At 35.7% G+C, this 17,856-nt stretch overlaps 1 protein-coding gene across 4 annotated transcripts in view; it reads right to left on the bottom strand.

Moving 5' to 3' along the window:
• The window catches only part of LOC101080836 (olfactory receptor 13C9), a 238,118-nt gene that overhangs the window by 83,110 nt on the left and 137,152 nt on the right, over positions 1–17,856 (bottom strand). The gene's annotated exons all lie outside the window — the stretch shown is intronic.

The raw sequence follows: 17,856 nt of genomic DNA on the forward strand, positions 1-17,856 counted from the left end.
TCCATGTGCACTCAAAAAGAATGTGTATTCTCCTGCTTTAAGTGAATTGTCCTGAATATATCTATTAAGTCCATCAGGTCCAGTATGTCATTAAAAGCCATTGTTTCCTTGTTGGTTTTCTGTTTAGATCATCTGTCCATTGTTGTAAGTGGGGCATTGAAGTCCCCTACCATTATCATATTATTATCAATGAGTTTCTTTGTTTGTGATTAACTGATTTATAAATTTGGGTTCCCACATGTTAGGGGTATAAATGTTTACAATTGTTAGATCTTCTTGGTGGATAGATGCATTAATTATGATTTAACACCCTTCTTCATCTCTTGTTACCATCTTTATTTTAAAATCCAGTTTGTCTGATACAAGTATGGCTACTCCAGCTTTCTTTTGGTGAGCATTAGCATGATAGATGGTTCTCCATACCCTTATTTTCAATCTGAATGTATCTTTAGGGTTTAAATGGGTCTCTTGTAAGCAGCATATAGATGGGTCTCATTTTCTTATCCATTCTGATACCCTATGTCATTTGATTGGAGTGTTTAATCCATTGAGGTTAGGTGAGTACTGAAAGATATGAATTTAGTGCTATTGTGTTGCCTGTAGAGTTGGAGTTTCTGGTGATGTTCTCAGGTCCTTTCTAGTCTTTGTTGCTTTTGGTCTTTTTTGTTTTGTTTCATCTTTTCTCCACTCAGAGAAATCCCCTTAAAATTTCTTGCAGGGCTGTTTAGTGGTCACAAAATCCTTGAGTTTTTGTTTGGGAAACTCTTTATCACTCCTATTTTGAATGACTATCTTGCTGGATAAAGAATTCTTGACTGCATAGTTTTTCTGATTCAGCACATTGAATATATCCTGCTACTCTTTTCTGGCCTGCCAAGTGTCTGTGAATAGGTCTGCTGCGAACCTGATCTGTCTTCCCTTATAGGTTAAGGACTTTTTCCCCTTGCTGCTTTCATAATTCTTTCCTTGTCTGTGTATTTTGTGAATTTGACTATGATATGCCTTGGTGTTAAGTTTTTGTTGAATCTAATGGGAGTTCTCTATGCTTCCTGGATTTTGATATCTGTGTCTTTCCCTAGATTAGGAAAGTTTTCTACTATAATTTGCTCACATAAACCTTCTACCCTTTTTTCTCTCTCTTCATCCTCTGGGACTCCTATGATTCTTATGTTATTCCTTTTTAATAAGTCACTGATATCTCTAATTCTTGTATCGTGCTCTTTTCCCTTAGTTTCCCTTTTTTTCCTGCTTCATTATTCTCCACAATTTTGTCTTCTATATCACTGAGTTGCTGCTCTGCTTCATCCATCCTTGCTGCCATGGCATCCATTTGAGATTGCATCTCGGTTATAGCAATTTTAATTTCGTCCTGACTAGATTTTACTTCTTTTATCTCCACAGAAAGGGATTCTATGCTTGTTTTAACCCCAGCTAGTATTCTTATTATCATGGTTCTAAATTCTAGTTCAGACATCTTGCTTATATCTGTGTTGATTAAGCCCCTGGCTGTCATTTATTCCTATTCTTTGTTTTGGGTGAATTCCTTCATTTTGTCATTTTGGAGGAAGAAAGTGAATTAATAAAATTTAAATTTAAATTTAAAAAATTAAAAACAACAGAAAAACTCAAATAAAGAAAGCTATATCCTAAGTATGTTTTGGTCTGGTTGTTGAAAGAAGCTTTATAGAATAGAGAAAAAAAAACTGAAAGATTAGAAAAGAAAAAAAGTAAGAAAAAATTTAAAAATTAAAAAAAGTATATAATTAAATATAATGAAATGAAGAAAGTTAAATAGAATTTAAAAATTACGAAAAAGTAAAAAAACATAGTAAAAAGAATTTTTTAAAATGTTTTCATACAGAAAATAAAAATAAAATTTTCTTTCTGTATCCAAGAAAAAGACAAAAAAGGAGAAAAAATAAAACAATTTAAACAAAGAAGAAGAAAAACAGATGAATCAGCAAACATAATGAAACCCGAAATAAGTTACATCCAGTTTCCCCTAGAACTCAAACTATGAAGTCCTCCATAGTCTGTACACCAAGCAGGTGGAGAGACTTGTGTTCTTCTAGGGGATGTGCTTGGAAGGCGCAGTTGGTCATGACTTGGTGTAACAGCTCCATTCTCCACTAGGTGGCGCTGCTTAGCTTATTGGGGTGAATCTGTGGCGTGCATGCCCTTGTGCCGGAGAGGTGGAAATGGCTTCACCCAGCTCTGACACAGTAACTTTGCACTCTCACCGACCCACAATCAAGCACCCCTCCTTTGTCTCAGGCTTTTATCCATTCCCCCATTTCTACCTTGTCTGTGTCCAAGCCATCAGCCTGCCAGGTGGTACCTCCCCCACAGTTTTATCTCAGGTGGGGCTGTGCTTCCAAGCCCCTCACTTCAGAGAACCCTGTGGTGTGGATTCGCTCTAACACTCAAGAGGAGGGTCTCACTGAGCAATGGCTGAATGTCAGCTTGCCCTAGAAAACATTTATGGGCCTGTGCTGTGGCAGAAGTCCAAAGATTATGGCCAGGTGCTGGCTTGCCCCAGATAACAATTGTTCGATCACACAGCAGCAAAGGTTCAGAGATTATGGCAAATCACAACACACAGTGAGAGTCAGGTTTCACTGCATTCTGGTGTCCTTGTTCCAATACCAGCAAATGTGGCTATTCTCCGGGGTCCACTAGGACATTTACCTGTATGGCACTACCAAACTGTATGGCTGTATGGTACTGTATGGCACTACCAAACGCCCTCCAAGCAGGGGAACCGCTTCTCCCTGTGTGGCCCACAGGCCCCTTGGACCCCATTGCCCACTCGTTGGGAATCACCCTGCTTCCTCACCAGAGCATGGCCAGATATTAAGCTCTGGAATTTCTGACTCTACACTCCACAGTTTATAGAATACTAATGGCATTGAAACCCTCTTCTTTCTCCCCATCATTGGTTTTAAGGTACAGATTTCTTGTTCAGTCCCTTGTGAAAGTTTCCATTCTTTCTCTTTCTCTCCAGCTACTTTCAGGGAGAGCGCTTTTCCTGCACTCTTCTGCGCACCACCTTCTCTCCACTTTTCTCTGTCCTCTCTCTGCAAAAACAACTCCCTACCTTCTGCGGCTTTTCTCTCCCCTAGTTCACCTCTCTGCACCGCGTACCTGCAGAGTTCTATGGCTCAAGTTATGCAAATTGTTGTGTTAATCCTCAGACCAATTTCCTAGGTATGCAAAACGGTTTGGTGCTGATCTAGCTGCATTTCAGGAATGAGACAAGCTGAGAACTTCTATGCTGCTCTGCCATCTTGAAAGAAAAACAACATCTATTCTTTTGAAACTTCCAAAAAATAGAAATAGAAGGAAAATTTCCATATCCATTCTATGAGGCCAGCATTACCTTGATTCCAAAACCAGACAAAGACCCCACTAAAAAGGAGAATTAAAGACCAAAATCCTTAATGACATGGATGCAAAAATTCTCAACAAGATATTAGCAAATAGAATCTAACAGTACATTAAAAGAAGTATTCACCATGATCAAGTGGTATTTATTCCTGGGATGCATGGGTGTTTCAATATCCACAAATCAATTAACATGATGTGTTACATTAATAAAAGAAAGGATAAGAACCATATGATCCTTTCAATAGATTCAGAAAAAAACATTGACAAAATACAGCACCCTTTCTTGATAAAACCCTCAAGAAAGTAGGGATAGAAGGAACATACCTTAACATCATAAAAGCCATATAAGAAAGACCTTTAGCTAATATCATCCTCAGTGGGGAAAAACTGAGAGCTTTCCCCCAAAGATCAGGAACACAATAGGGATATCCATTCTCACAGTGTTGTTCAACACAGTAGTGTAAGTCTTAGCCTCAGCAATCAACAACAGAAAGAAACAAAAGGCATCCAAATCAGCAAGAAAGAAATCAAACTTTCACTCTCTGAAAATTACATGATACTTTACAGGGAAAACTTGAAAGACTCTACTAAAAAAATTACTAGAACTGATCCATGATTTCAGGAAAGTCACAGGATATAAAATCAATGTATAAAAACTGAAGCAGCAGAAAGAGAAATCAAAGTTTTGATCCCATTTACAATTGCATCAAAAAACATAAAATACCTAGGAATAAACCTAATAAAAGAGGTAAAAGATATGTACTCTTAAAATAGAATACATAGGAAAGAAATTTAAGAAGATACAAAAAAAATGGAAAAACATTCCATGCTTATGGATTGAATGAATAAATATTGTTAAAATGTCTATACTACCCAAAGCAATCTACACATTCCATGCAATCCCTATCAAAATAACACCAGAATTTTTCACAAAGCTAGAAAAAAACAATCCTAAAATTCATATGGAACTACAAAAGACCCCAAAAGAACAAAGCAATCTTGAAAAAGAAAAGCAAAGCTGAAGGCATCACAATTCCAGATATCAAGTTATATTACAAAGCTGTAGTCATCAAGATGGCATGGTACTGACACAAAAACAAACACATGGATCAACAGAACAGAACAGAAAACTCAGAAATGCACCCCCAACTATATGGTCAATCATTTTTGACAAAGCAAGAAAGAATATGCAATGGAAAAAAGTTAGTCTCTTCAACAAATGATGTTGGGAACACTGGACAGCAACATGCAGAAGGATGAAACTGAACCACTTTCATACATCGTACACACAAATAAACTCAAAATAGACTAAAGATCTAAATATTAGACCTAAAGCCATAAAAATCCTACAGGAGAACACAGGCAGTACCCTCTTTGACATCAGCTATAGAAACTTCCTTCTAGATATGTCTCCTGAGGTTAAGCAAAAGTTAACTATTGGGACTTCATCAAAATAAAAAGCTTCTGCACAGAGAGGAAACAATCAACAAAACTAAAAGGTAACCTACAGAATGGAGAAGATATTTTGAAATGACATGTCTAATTAATGGATCAATTTCCAAAATATATAAAGAACTTATAAAACTCAATACTCAAAAAATGAGTAATCCTATTAAAAAGTGGGCAGAAGACATGAACAGACATTTTTCCAAAGAAGGCATCCAAGATGGCTAACAAACACATGAAAAGATGCTCAACATCACTCATCATCAGGAAAATACATACCAAAACTACAATGAGATACCACCTCACACCTGTTAGAATAGCTAAAATCAACAACACAAGAAGCAAGTGTTGGTGAGGATATGGAGAAATGGAAACCCTCTTGCACTTTTGGTGGGAATCAAACTGTTGCAGCCAAAGTACGGAAGTTCTTCAAAAAGTGAAAAATATAACTACCCTGTGATCCGGCAATTACACTACTAAGAATTTACCCAAAGAATACAAAAATACTAATTCAAAGGGACACATGCATCTCAATGTTTACAGCGGCATTATCTGAAACAGCCAAATTATGGAAACAGCCCAGTACGCATCCATGAATAAATGGATAAAGAAGGTATGTGTGTATGCACGTGCACACACACACACACACACACACACACACACACACACACACACAATGGAATATTACTCAATCATAAAAAAAGAACAAAATCTTGCCATTTGCAACAATATAGATGGAGCTAGAAAGTATTATGCTAAGTGAAATAAGTTGGAGAAAGACAAATACCATATGATTTTTCTCATATGTGGAAATTAAGAAATAAATGAGTAAAGGGGTGAAAAAGAAAGAGAGGCAAAGCAAAAACAGACTCTTAACTATAGAAAATAAACTTATGGTTAATGGGGTGGGGTGGGGGTAGAGTTAAATTTGTGATGGGAATTAATGAGTGCACTTATTGTGATGAGCACTGGGTGTTTTGTGGAAGTATTGATTCAGTATATCATACACTTGAAACTAATTTGACACTGTATGTTAACTAACTAGAATTTAAGTAAAAACTTTAAAAAAAGGTAGCATACAATGATGGAAAAATTATCTGTAACTTCAAATCTTATGAGAAATAAAGAGAAATTTTTAAGTACTATCAGTAACCTCAATTATTTTCTTTCCTTTACACAAACAGGCTCTGGATCTCCATGTTATAAAGAAGTAAACAAAAATGCAGGAAGCATTTCAACACAAATGTATTCAACACAGTACTCTTTTGAAGAATGAAATATTTGGAATCTATCAACTACCTCTTAAAGGAGCTATTCTAGCATTGCAAGAGAAATATAAATAATGGCCTCTACTCAATTTTATTTTTAAAGCATTAAAAGAGATGGGTGGTTTCCTATAGGAATGACTGTAAGTAAAATCTTTTGACAGTATAACCATTTGGGGGCTGTTAGTATACAAAATACACCACTTTAGTCTCAGTAATAAATGATCATTTTCCGAAAATAATTTCCAAATAGGAATTAACATTTTGGAAAACTTAAAAGGGAAGAAATGACATTTGACCTGAGCCATATCTTCCCTAAAACAGCTTCAGTATAGATTCCAGATTACTGATGCTTGTTCAAAGCCTCTATCAGAGTTTTATTGGCAGACTAAAAGTAGGTTGATTATGCTCCTGCAGTAATTCAAATTCCATTCATAAACAGTACTGAACAGGAGTATATCTTGGCCTATCCACCCCCTCTTATTTTCTCTTTGTAAACCTGCATAGTTTTGTGCAGCTTAAACTCAATATGGGCCCTCTTTCCCATAGCCAATAGGATTATAAGCTTCCTTCTATATTGACTAAGTGGTATGACCGTTGTTTCCTCAGAGAATAGCATAACTCACTGTCAAATGGGTAGCACAAGGCAAATCATATTAACATTTATTTCCACAGCCATTGCTTGAAAATACTAAGTAGTAACTCATCCTTTGGATCAATTAATTTATTTATCAGGGAAATATTTTTCAACTGTGGTTAAAAATATGAAGAGCTGTTTTTAAAAGGACATTCTCTGATTCATTTACTATAAACAAGAAGTTCATTTGCTAATATTTACTCTTTAATATTTTTTCAAATTGAAGATATTTGTTCCATGCACTTAGCACACAACTCAGGTTCTTTAGCTTACTCAAACTCCTTCTTTAAAAAAAAAAATATTGGCCCTAACTGCAAATTCAACAAGTGGAAGATGAATGACTCAGATGGACAGGCCACATGTAATTTGGTTGCTTATATATCTAAAATCTAAGGAACATGAAACTGTTTGCAATAAACTACACAGAAGTCTCACTTCCAAGTCTCACCATAATGTTCAGTTTCACATTCTCTACTATCCAATTACTATTCTACACACAACTGAAGCGCCAAAAGTTACTCTCCAAGGTATTGGAGAGAGTTGATCTAAGAGGCCTTGTGACCTATGTGTTCTGTAGAAAGCAGCATCAGCATCACCCAGTAACATGTTAATAAGTGCAGGTCTCAGAAGCCACCTCAGCCCAACTGAATCAGAATCGACAGTCTTCAAAGATTCCCCCAGGTGGTTCACATATGTACTGAAGTTTGCAAGACACCACTAGATCAGTGGCTTTAATCCTTATTTGCATATTAAAATCATCTGAAGAGCATTATTTTTTAAAGGTGCCTGATTCCCACCCTTTAGCCAACTTATAGAATTTTTGGATGACAATATAGTTTAAAATACATGAGATTTAAAATCGGGAAGACCAGATTTGAATAGCAGCTTCTTCACTTAATGATTTTATATAAATTTCTTCTCTCTGGATTTAATTTTCCTCAGAGAATATAGTGATAAAAAAATAAGTAATGTGTGTGAACACATTTGTAAACTATAAAACTCTAAATAAATGATGTTGTTAGTGACTATCATACTGTAAAATCAAATAAATAAATATTTGTTGAGAAGAATAAAGCATGCTGTTTCTAAAACACTGATTTTTAAAGTGGAGTTTGTGGACTGATTGTATCAGAAATAACACGTTTGTTAAAATGCAAATAATTTTTCCATACCTCAGACCTTGTGCATCACAATTTCAGAAAACAGAGCACAGAAGCCTGAATTTTTAATAGGTTACTGATGTGGCTCAGTTGCTTTATGAACTAGAAGAGGAATCCCACAAGCAAACACACTGCTGTTACCACCACTCCAGCTAGGGCTCACATAATTGTTGGACCTCCACCCTACTCACCTTTTACTTTATATAATATAGGACCACCCACTTAACTCATATGCTGTTTCTTTTTCTGGCTTATTCCAGGTATGAAAAGGGGAATGGAAAGGACCAATTGGACAACTGAAATTCAGTGTATTCTGAGAGATCTGAGTACCAAGGAATTGGCAAAAAAAAAACCTCCTTTTTTTCCTGTGCTTAGTGGTGTACCTAGTAATCCTCCTGGAGAAGAGCACCTTGGTCATCAACCCTCCTGGAATCCTGCCTCCACATGCCCATGTACTTCTTTGGTAGCCTCTTCTTCCTGGATATCTGGTATGCATCCTCTTTTGTCACCTCTATGCTGACAAACTTCCTATTATAAAAAAAAATACCCTCTCATTGACAGGTTGTATTATATAAATGTCTCTTTATGTAATTGGGTCACAGACTGTGTGTTCCTAGCAGTGATAACATATGGCTTCTACATGGTCATCAGCAAATCTCTGAAATATCCCATCATCATAAGCAAGGCACTTTGTATTTAGATGGCAACTATCTCCTGGGATTAGGCTTTCTCAATGGAATGACACAAAATATACTCACAGTGCAAGAAATATCATTAATCATTTTGTGTGAATTTAATAAAGCTGGCCTGAACAGGTATTTTCTTGAATAAAAGTTTAATAATGTTGGGCAATGTAATATTTTCATCTGCTCCATTCCTACTAATGTCTTTTTTCCATATTTTCATCATCTATGCTGTACTGAAAATTAATTCAGCTAAAGGAAGAAAAAAGGCCTTTTCTACATATTAGTGATGACTGTATCTTATGGGACACTCCTCTTCCTGTGTGTATATGAAGCTAAATTCCAAAGACACTGACTTAAAACAGACTAATTATCCTTTTCTATGGGGTAGTCAACCCCATGCTCAATCCTACCATTTATAACCTAAGGAATAAGGAAGTACCTGGGGCTATGAGAAAATTAATGAGAGACACTAGGTCTAGAGAAAAAGATGAGAAAATAATATCCTTAAGTTCATGCACAAAAGAAGCTCACATATGTTGAGGCAAGGGTTTTCAATATAAAGAGAACAACAGGTGGTCATATGTTGAATCACAGAACTTCAGAGTTAGAGATTTCAAGATCAATAGTCTAATTATAACACTTTCTGAAAATGACAATGGTTTCATGAAAAGGTGGGGCTAAGCAGTCTGAGAAATGCAAGTAAACTTATGTGAACAAGACAAAAATATTTGAAATTAAGCCCTTCCAAGAAAATCCAACACATATAGCTACTGAGCAAAAAAAAAATTATTTTTAGTAACCTTTGTTGGAAATACTTTTGAAATATTTGTTTGCTTATACTTGTTTTTTTTTAATGTTTATTTTTTAGACAGAGAGAAAGAGACAGAGCGTGAGTGAGGGAGGGGCAGAAAGAGAGGGAGACACAGAATCTAAACCAGGCTCCAGGCTCTGAACTGTAAGCACAGAGCCTGATGTGGGGCTCAAACTCATGAACCACTAGATGATGACCTGAGCCGAAGTCAGACACCTATCAGACTGAGCCACCCAGGTGCCCCATATGCTTGTTTTATTTTTTTTTAATTTTACCCAGAGACCTCATTTGACCCCAACCTACATTTCCAACTCTACATTCTGTGTTCCTGTTACCTGCCCATGTTGCCCCCATTCCCTACACATGTATTGTATTCCACACACTGTGTAGTTACCTGATTAGTTCATGTTCTTTCTCATTTAAGGACTATAGCAAATGTTATTCCTCCCCATTGTCAGATTTCTCCTTCTGTAGTGAAATCTTAGCAATGACAGAAGAAATAGGTCAAGTGTTACATCCTCTGTAAACCTTCCAATAACGCCCTTGAGTTAGTTCCTCCCTCCTCTGTGTTATCCTGACCCTTACCTACTATAGCAATTTTTCTTCCTTGTTATAACCATGTATTAGCTTCTGGAATGTTTCCAATGGCAGAACTATGGTTCACTGTTCTCTGTATGAAGTCCAATGTCAAGTTAATTAAAAATAGTGAGTAGTCATTAACTGTTGAAATGGAAAAAGAATAGTAACGTTATAAGTCCAACTATCTGAAATACCACACAGGGAAATAAGAGAAGTGGGCTTTATATATTATTACATGCCCCAACTACAATTCCAAATACTTTTGTAAGATAGCAGCTAATCTTTAAATGTAGGGGAAAAAGATGATAAAGTTACAACTGAATAAAATATGCTGAAAAAGTTCCCAAAAAAAAGTCTCCTTTGAATAACTATTCAGTTGTAATATACAGTGGTGTTTCTTAAGATATAATTGCCTCTCTGATTTTATTTCTACTCCAATTCTGCACTATAAACTCAGATTTTATTTTTAAGAACAAATTTTAAATTAATTCCACACATATGGTGGTGAGATTGCTGAAGAAAATTGTCAAAATACTTTGGAAGACAAAGATTTTTTGTTTTGCTTTGTTTTTGCCACACATGCACACAAACACCACACACACACACACACACACACACACACACATACACACACACACACACACACCACATTTAGTTTATAGCACAAATGAAAAGACTGATTCAAAATAAAAATTCAGAATCAAAATGGTAATTCTTCAGAGAAATGGCAACATCAGTAGCAGACAACCTCTCTTCACTTTTAAAGAATTTCTCACAGTTCTTTGTTTCCTCCTGAAATATCTCTTGGTATTTAACTTATTCCTCAAACATACTCCAAAATTAACATAAGCAATATAGACAGAAAATGGACTTAACTTTTGGCTGCTATTTAAGAACTGTATGACCTTTACATGGGCCTAAATTTTCTTATCTACCTTACAAAGCCATCTGAAGCTAATCCTTAAAAGTAGGGACAATGTAATAGCCAGCACTGAGTCCCCAGCCCCTAACAGGCACATATAGAGTTGAATAAATGAGAAAAGTAATCAACACAAAAGTGAAAGCAACATTATTTTCATTAATTAATGAAAACAATTTCAAAACGTTATGTATTATGACACCTAGTACACCACATAGTATATATTATGCATTTATTAAATAATACTGCCTTATACATCTATTGTCTTTCACATTTGCTCTCTGGTTCTTGAAAATAAGCTATTAAGCAAGGATTCCTGAGTGTCTATATGTGAATGACACAGCAAGGGACAATCATACATTGCATTTTCCACCAGAATGAATTAATGAAAAGGAACTTAAAAATAGCATATATAACTTACCTAATTAGCTAGCACATTTTATGTACATATGCATTATTTAAATATTACTTCTCATCCCATCACTTACCTTACTCATTTGTTCTCTGAGTTCTGGAAAATAAGGTGGCTAATCATGGATTCCTAGATGGTTATATGTGAATAAGTTACAAAAAGGAGGGAGCATTAGCAAAAAGTGATGAAAGAAGATGATGTAGCTGAAGAAAGGGAACTTTGGAGGTCAGTCTTCATTTTACCTGATCAGGGAAAGAGTACACCAGGGGTATACTAAGGGTAGGAAGAGACTAAAGAGCCAAATAGAAAAGAGGAAGATAAAAAAATGTAATGGGTTCCTCCCATGAGCCACGTGTCGTCACATAATGCAACATTATTAAAGGGTTCTTAATAGGATAATAATACATGTAAATCTGACTGAGTTATTCCATATTATTTAACCCTATGGTATGCTCAACTCTGGCCTCAGGAGGATTTCAAATTCCTTATTCATTGTAGCATGTCCTTCATTCCAAAGGTCAGCATTACTTTTTCTTGAGGTATATTAAGAAACAACATAATTATGATCAGTTAATGAATGAAGAAGGGATCCATCACAGAGAAAACATGAGGTGCAAGCATTCTAGTCATAAAATGTGAAGAGGGAACTTCTGATTTCTGCTACTTCCACTACAGCTGAATAAGCTTGTACCAGACTCAAGCATCTTAGAGATGATAAATTTTGTAGAAAATTGTTTTTAAAATTACTTTGGAAAAGTAATGTTTTGGTGTAGGTTTCACATTTTTATGCCTATAGGCTCAACTAAGCACTGCATGAAGTAGTAAAAACTGATAATAAACTGGCAGTCCTTCTGGACAAACCTCAGAGTTCAGGGGAAATACAGCCAGTGTAAAGTGGTGGGGGGGGGGGGCGGATTTCAGAAAGGGGAAATACAGAAGAAAAGACATCAAATTCTGTGTAAAAATCTTGGTCAGTTCTCTGACCAATGTGCCATGTATGCACAACCTAGCTAAAGATGAAAAAACAAAAATCTTAAACTAGGATGTAAACTACCAACAAAAAGATTGAGTTAGTTTGAGTCAAACCAAGTTTATCTTAAAACCAAATATCAAAACTGTTCAGAGGAATTTAATGGAATTCAGAGTCTTGAAATATCACATTTAAGGGGCGCCTGGGTGGCGCAGTCGGTTAAGCGTCCGACTTCAGCCAGGTCACGATCTCGCGGTCCGTGAGTTCGAGCCCCGCGTCAGGCTCTGGGCTGATGGCTCAGAGCCTGGAGCCTGTTTCCGATTCTGTGTCTCCCTCTCTCTCTGCCCCTCCCCCGTTCATGCTCTGTCTCTCTCTGTCCCAAAAATAAATAAACGTTGAAAAAAAATTAAAAAAAAAAAAAAGAAATATCACATTTACAATGTCCATAATACAATCCAGAATTACTTAACATACAAAGAATCAGGAAAATGTGACCTACTCTCAAGATAAAAAGGCAGTCAATGGAAACCAAGCCTGAGATAACCTAAAGGTTGGAATTAGCAGAAAGGGTGATAAAGCAACTCCTTATAACTACTTAAATGAAATAAAAGAGAATATGCTCACAAGCAAAGAAAAGATACCAAATTTCAGCGAAGAAATAAAAATTGTAAAAAGAACCAAATGGAAATTCTAGAACTGAAAAAGTATAATAGCTGAAATTTTAAAATCCACTGAATTGGTTCAACAACAGAATAAAAGTGATAAAGAATAGAGTACCTGCAGACAAAATCAAAGTCTAACCCACATGCGATTGGTATACAAGAAAGAAGGAAAGGAAACAATAAATCAATGAAATATCAAACAGGCAACATCTTTTACAAAATATTAGCAAACTGAATTCAACCATACATTAAAAGAGTAATATACCATGATCAAGTAGGATTTATTCCAGTGATGCAAGCATGGTTCAACATCTGCAAATCAATCAATATATACATCACATTGACAGAATGAAGGATAAATTCACGTGATCATTTCAACAGATCCATTAAAAAACTGACGAATTTAACATCCATTCCTGATAAAAACTCTCAACAAACTGAGTATAAAGGGAGCATACTTCAAAATAATAAAGTCCATATATGACAAGACCACAGCCAATATCATACAACAATGAAAAGCTGAGCTTTTCCTCTAAGATCAGGAGCAAGACAAGGATGCCCAATAACCCCACTTTTATTTAACATAGTACTAGAAGTCATAGTCAGAATAATTAGGCAAGAAAAAGAAATAAAGTGTTTCTAAAAAAAAGGAGAAATAAACAGTTTCTATTTAGAGATGACATGATATCATATATAGAAAACCCTAAAGCTTAGAACTAATTAATGATTCAGTAACATTTGCAGGACACAAAATCCATATGCAAAAACCAGCTGTATTTCTTTTTTTTTTTTTTTAATTTTTTAATTTATTTTTGGGACAGAGAGAGACAGAGCATGAATGAGGGTGGGGCAGAGAGAGAGGGAGACACAGAATCGGAAACAGGCTCCAGGCTCTGAGCCATCAGCCCAGAGCCTGACACGGGGCTCGAACTTACGGACCGCGAGATCGTGACCTGGCGGAAGTCGGACGCTTAACCGACTGCGCCACCCAGGCGCCCGAAACCAGCTGTATTTCTATAATAGTGAACTAGCAGAAAGAGAAATTAAAAAAACAATCCCATTTACAGTTGCACCAAAAAGAATGAAATATCTAGGAATAAATTTGACCAAGGAAGTGAAAGACTAGTACACTGAAAACTATAAGACATTGATAAAAAAAATTAAAGACACAAATAAATGGAAAAATATTCTGGGCTCATGGATTTGAAGAAGTAATAATGTTAAAATGTCCATACTACCCAAATCTATAGATTCAATGCAATCCCTATCAAAATTCCAAAGGTTATTGTTCATTGAAATAGGAAAAAAACCTAAAATTTATATGGAACCACAAATAGAGCAATACTGGGAAGGAAGTTTGTTTTTTTTTTAAGTCCACTTAAAATACCATCAAAAATATTAAAGAATAAACTGAATTTATCTAGAAATAAGACTTCCACACCAAAAGTTCAAAACTTTCTAGGAGAAATTAAAGAAGACCAAAATAAATGAATAGATACACAATGTTGATGAATGTACTTAGTATTGTTAAGGTAATTCTCCTTAAATTTATCTTTAGAATTAACACAATCCCAGGCATAACCCCAGCAGATTTTTCTATAGAAATTGATAGATGATAATAAATTTTGGGCTGAAAGGGCTTAACTTCCCCACAAACCTCTTTATTATATTATATTTATGTTCCATTTGTTTTGATGAAAGGGTAACCTTTCGGAGAATGAAGCAATGAAAAGGTCTTAGCCACAACAACGCATGTCTAAGAAAGTACATATATTGCACTGGTACCTCACTAAGAAAGAAACCCTTAGAACCCACCAATTTCCCAGTCTGGTAGAAATTAAGCAACAGTTTTTTCTGAGCAACTCTACCCTGTGACAAGGGCCACAATATCACTTATCATACAAACCAGCAAACTTTTGAAGCTGAAACAGGGTGCTATTAACAAGTATATTGGGACAACAGACGTAACTTGGACTATTGCATGCAAATCAGATTATATGATCACTATAGATTATGTCATCAGTACAATTTAAAATAGCACATTCCTTTGGTGTTACTGGTATATTTTACCACTGAAAGGCCCGTAATTATTCCTTCTGGCTCTAGGGTCCTCTTGACCCTTGATACCACTGAGGCCTATGTTACAGAAGACTAAGGAGGCTTTCTTTACCATGTGTTCCACTAAGAAGTCCAAATCCCAAGAGCTGATATCTAGCTTTTTTTATAAATCCCAGTTTGTGGATAAATGATGCATTTTCATTCCATACATATGGCATCTTGTGAGGCAGGATACTGCAGATTAATTAGAAGAAAATTGACAATCCAGAAATTTGTCTTCATTTGAAGCTACCACATTTTGTTCTCTAATAAGGCCAGTGATTTGCATGGCTATGAGTAGAAGTGGGCAGAAGCCGTTGGATTTACCCTCCTGGGAAGATTTTTCCAAAGAAAATTACAGGAAAGCCACAGCAGTGTGGCCCTCTTCTAAGAACAAGTGTTGGAGCCTAGCAGGACTTTAAGGGATTTAACTATGTGGAAACAAAAAGAAGCCTCAATTCTGAATTTATGTAATCTTTATATTGGGTCCATCTTATTAGTCCTTCTAGTTATTTAATCATAGTTAAAATACATCCCTACTGACATCTTATTAAATACAGCACCTAAATCTTGTTCTGACTCTTTCCTTTCAACAAACTAATGGAGTAAGTCCACGTCTTCCTTTGAAAATGTTGTTCTGTTGTGTGCTTCACCTAGAATGTCCATTCCCCACTTTCCATTTGGAAAAAGATTACTTATCCTTCAGAACCAGGTAAAATGTTTATTATTTATTCCTGGAAGATGTTTTGCTGTGACTTTACTGTTTTTAGTATTATCATAAATTTTATCACAATATATACTTGTTTTATTTCATTTTACCCCATTTCTGCCACTGAATGGAACACTACTCAAAAGCAAGATGCAAAGCCTATTTGTCTTTATTTACCATTCCTTAGTAAAATTAATGGATTTTGCACACTCTAGGGGTTTGGGTCTTTGAATGAAAAAATATGTCTTGAACGTCACTTTTGAGTGTTTTTCTCCTGAAAAGTATCATAAACTGTTCCAATAGCATATAGAATCAAATTATATATGACAGAATGCACAGATTCACTTCTTTTATTCAGTAGGAGCAAATTTTTCACTTTCTCAACAGAAGCATCTGTATCTGTGATTTTATTTTCAATTATTTTATCTTTTCATTCATGTTAGCATGACAAGTGCATCCCTTCCCTGATATGTTCTGTATTAAGTTCAATCAGCCAATTTTCAATAAGTCAATCAGCTAAACAATAAATATTCTATTTGTTGGGATCCTGTAACAGACCTAAAAGAACTTACAGAAACCATGGTATATTACTAGGCTATAGTAAGATATAGAAGAAATAAAGGATCTAGTCCCTGCTATTGAGAAACCAATGGATAAAATCATAATTTAATGATATCTCTCATTTTCTAGTACTTTAAAATTTCCAACATAAAGGATTTTCACACAAAGGAGTTCATTGGATAGCTACCTCATACTGACCAAGTGACCCATTCAAATTGGATTTTACTAGTTATGAAACTAAGGTTCCAGAGAATAAATGGATTCAGAGATTGTCCAAGGCCATACACTATTTAACTCCGTTTCTCTTTGCAATGTCCTTTACATTGTCATATATGAAATATTGGCAAGCACAAATAAATATATAGAGAACAATACAGTTCTGAGTACAAAACAGTTGAGAGGAGAAGAGCATAGGGATTAGTCAATTACATAAAAACACACATTAAGTAGCTGGTGAAGTTTAAACCCAAGTTTAGAAGAAAGGAACAGAAACATAAGTAAAGAATAAAGGAAGAAGCTTGCATTGAGGAATAAAATTGGCTCTGTGCACCCCGTGAAGTGTTTAAACAATACCACCCTCAAACAACGTACAGCAAAACAGACAATGGTACATAATTAGAGGCATTTTTCTCTCAGACTTAAGGGCTGGGAAGATTTTTCACTATGGAAAAATACCTGACTTCTTGAAATGTACTCATCTGTGTGGAGCCATGATGTACTCTCCTGGGCTCCAGAGAACAGAAATGCAAACCTACAGAACAAACGTACAGGAATATTGACTTTCTATCTTAGTATCTGAAGCCCCCACAATTTGGCTCCAAGCTGCCTTTCCAATCTTCTCCTCTGTCACTAACCAACCTCTGTCACTAACCCAAGTTCCAACTAATCGAAACTCTTACTAATGGTGGTCCATATCTTGCCATATGCTGTTTTCTCTGTCTGAAAAATTCTTCTGTTAAGACTGCTAGGAGAATTGTTTTTCCTAGCTCAGCCAAGCAGAAAACCCCTTCCTAGGACTCTCTTCTAGGGGAATTTTACCTATCCCCCTTTAATAACACTTAACACACTGAATTATAATTGTGACTCACTTAAGTCTGTGACCACTTAAGGTCACCAATCTTAACAGCCAGTCTCAGCATGGTGAGACTATAAATGGAATCTATCACTAAATGTCTTAAAAGATACTGCATATCTTTACTAAGATTTTCAAGACAGAGACACAGAGGAAGGATCACAGAACACCAGCACCAAAGCTTCCTATTTAGCCATTTTCTTTATTTTCTCTGATTCTATTTTTATGGTTTCTATTTAAATATCTCCCATATCTATGTTCCAAATATCTAACATGCACCTCTTTCTTCCTCATTGCATTATCCCCTCTTTCTCACTGTCCTCTTTTATGTCTTTCCTAGAGATGGTCCAAACCCTTTTATATGAAGAGGACTTTATCCCATTTAAACTATTCCAATTCACCATCACTCTGTTCAGCCCCTTAAAAATCCAACATACTATGAATGCAAACAAAGGATCCAGCTTAGAAGGTAGGGGAAGGGGA

The sequence above is a fragment of the Felis catus genome, chromosome D4 (assembly GCF_018350175.1).
Source record: "Felis catus isolate Fca126 chromosome D4, F.catus_Fca126_mat1.0, whole genome shotgun sequence".
Classification (NCBI taxonomy): domain Eukaryota; kingdom Metazoa; phylum Chordata; class Mammalia; order Carnivora; family Felidae; genus Felis; species Felis catus.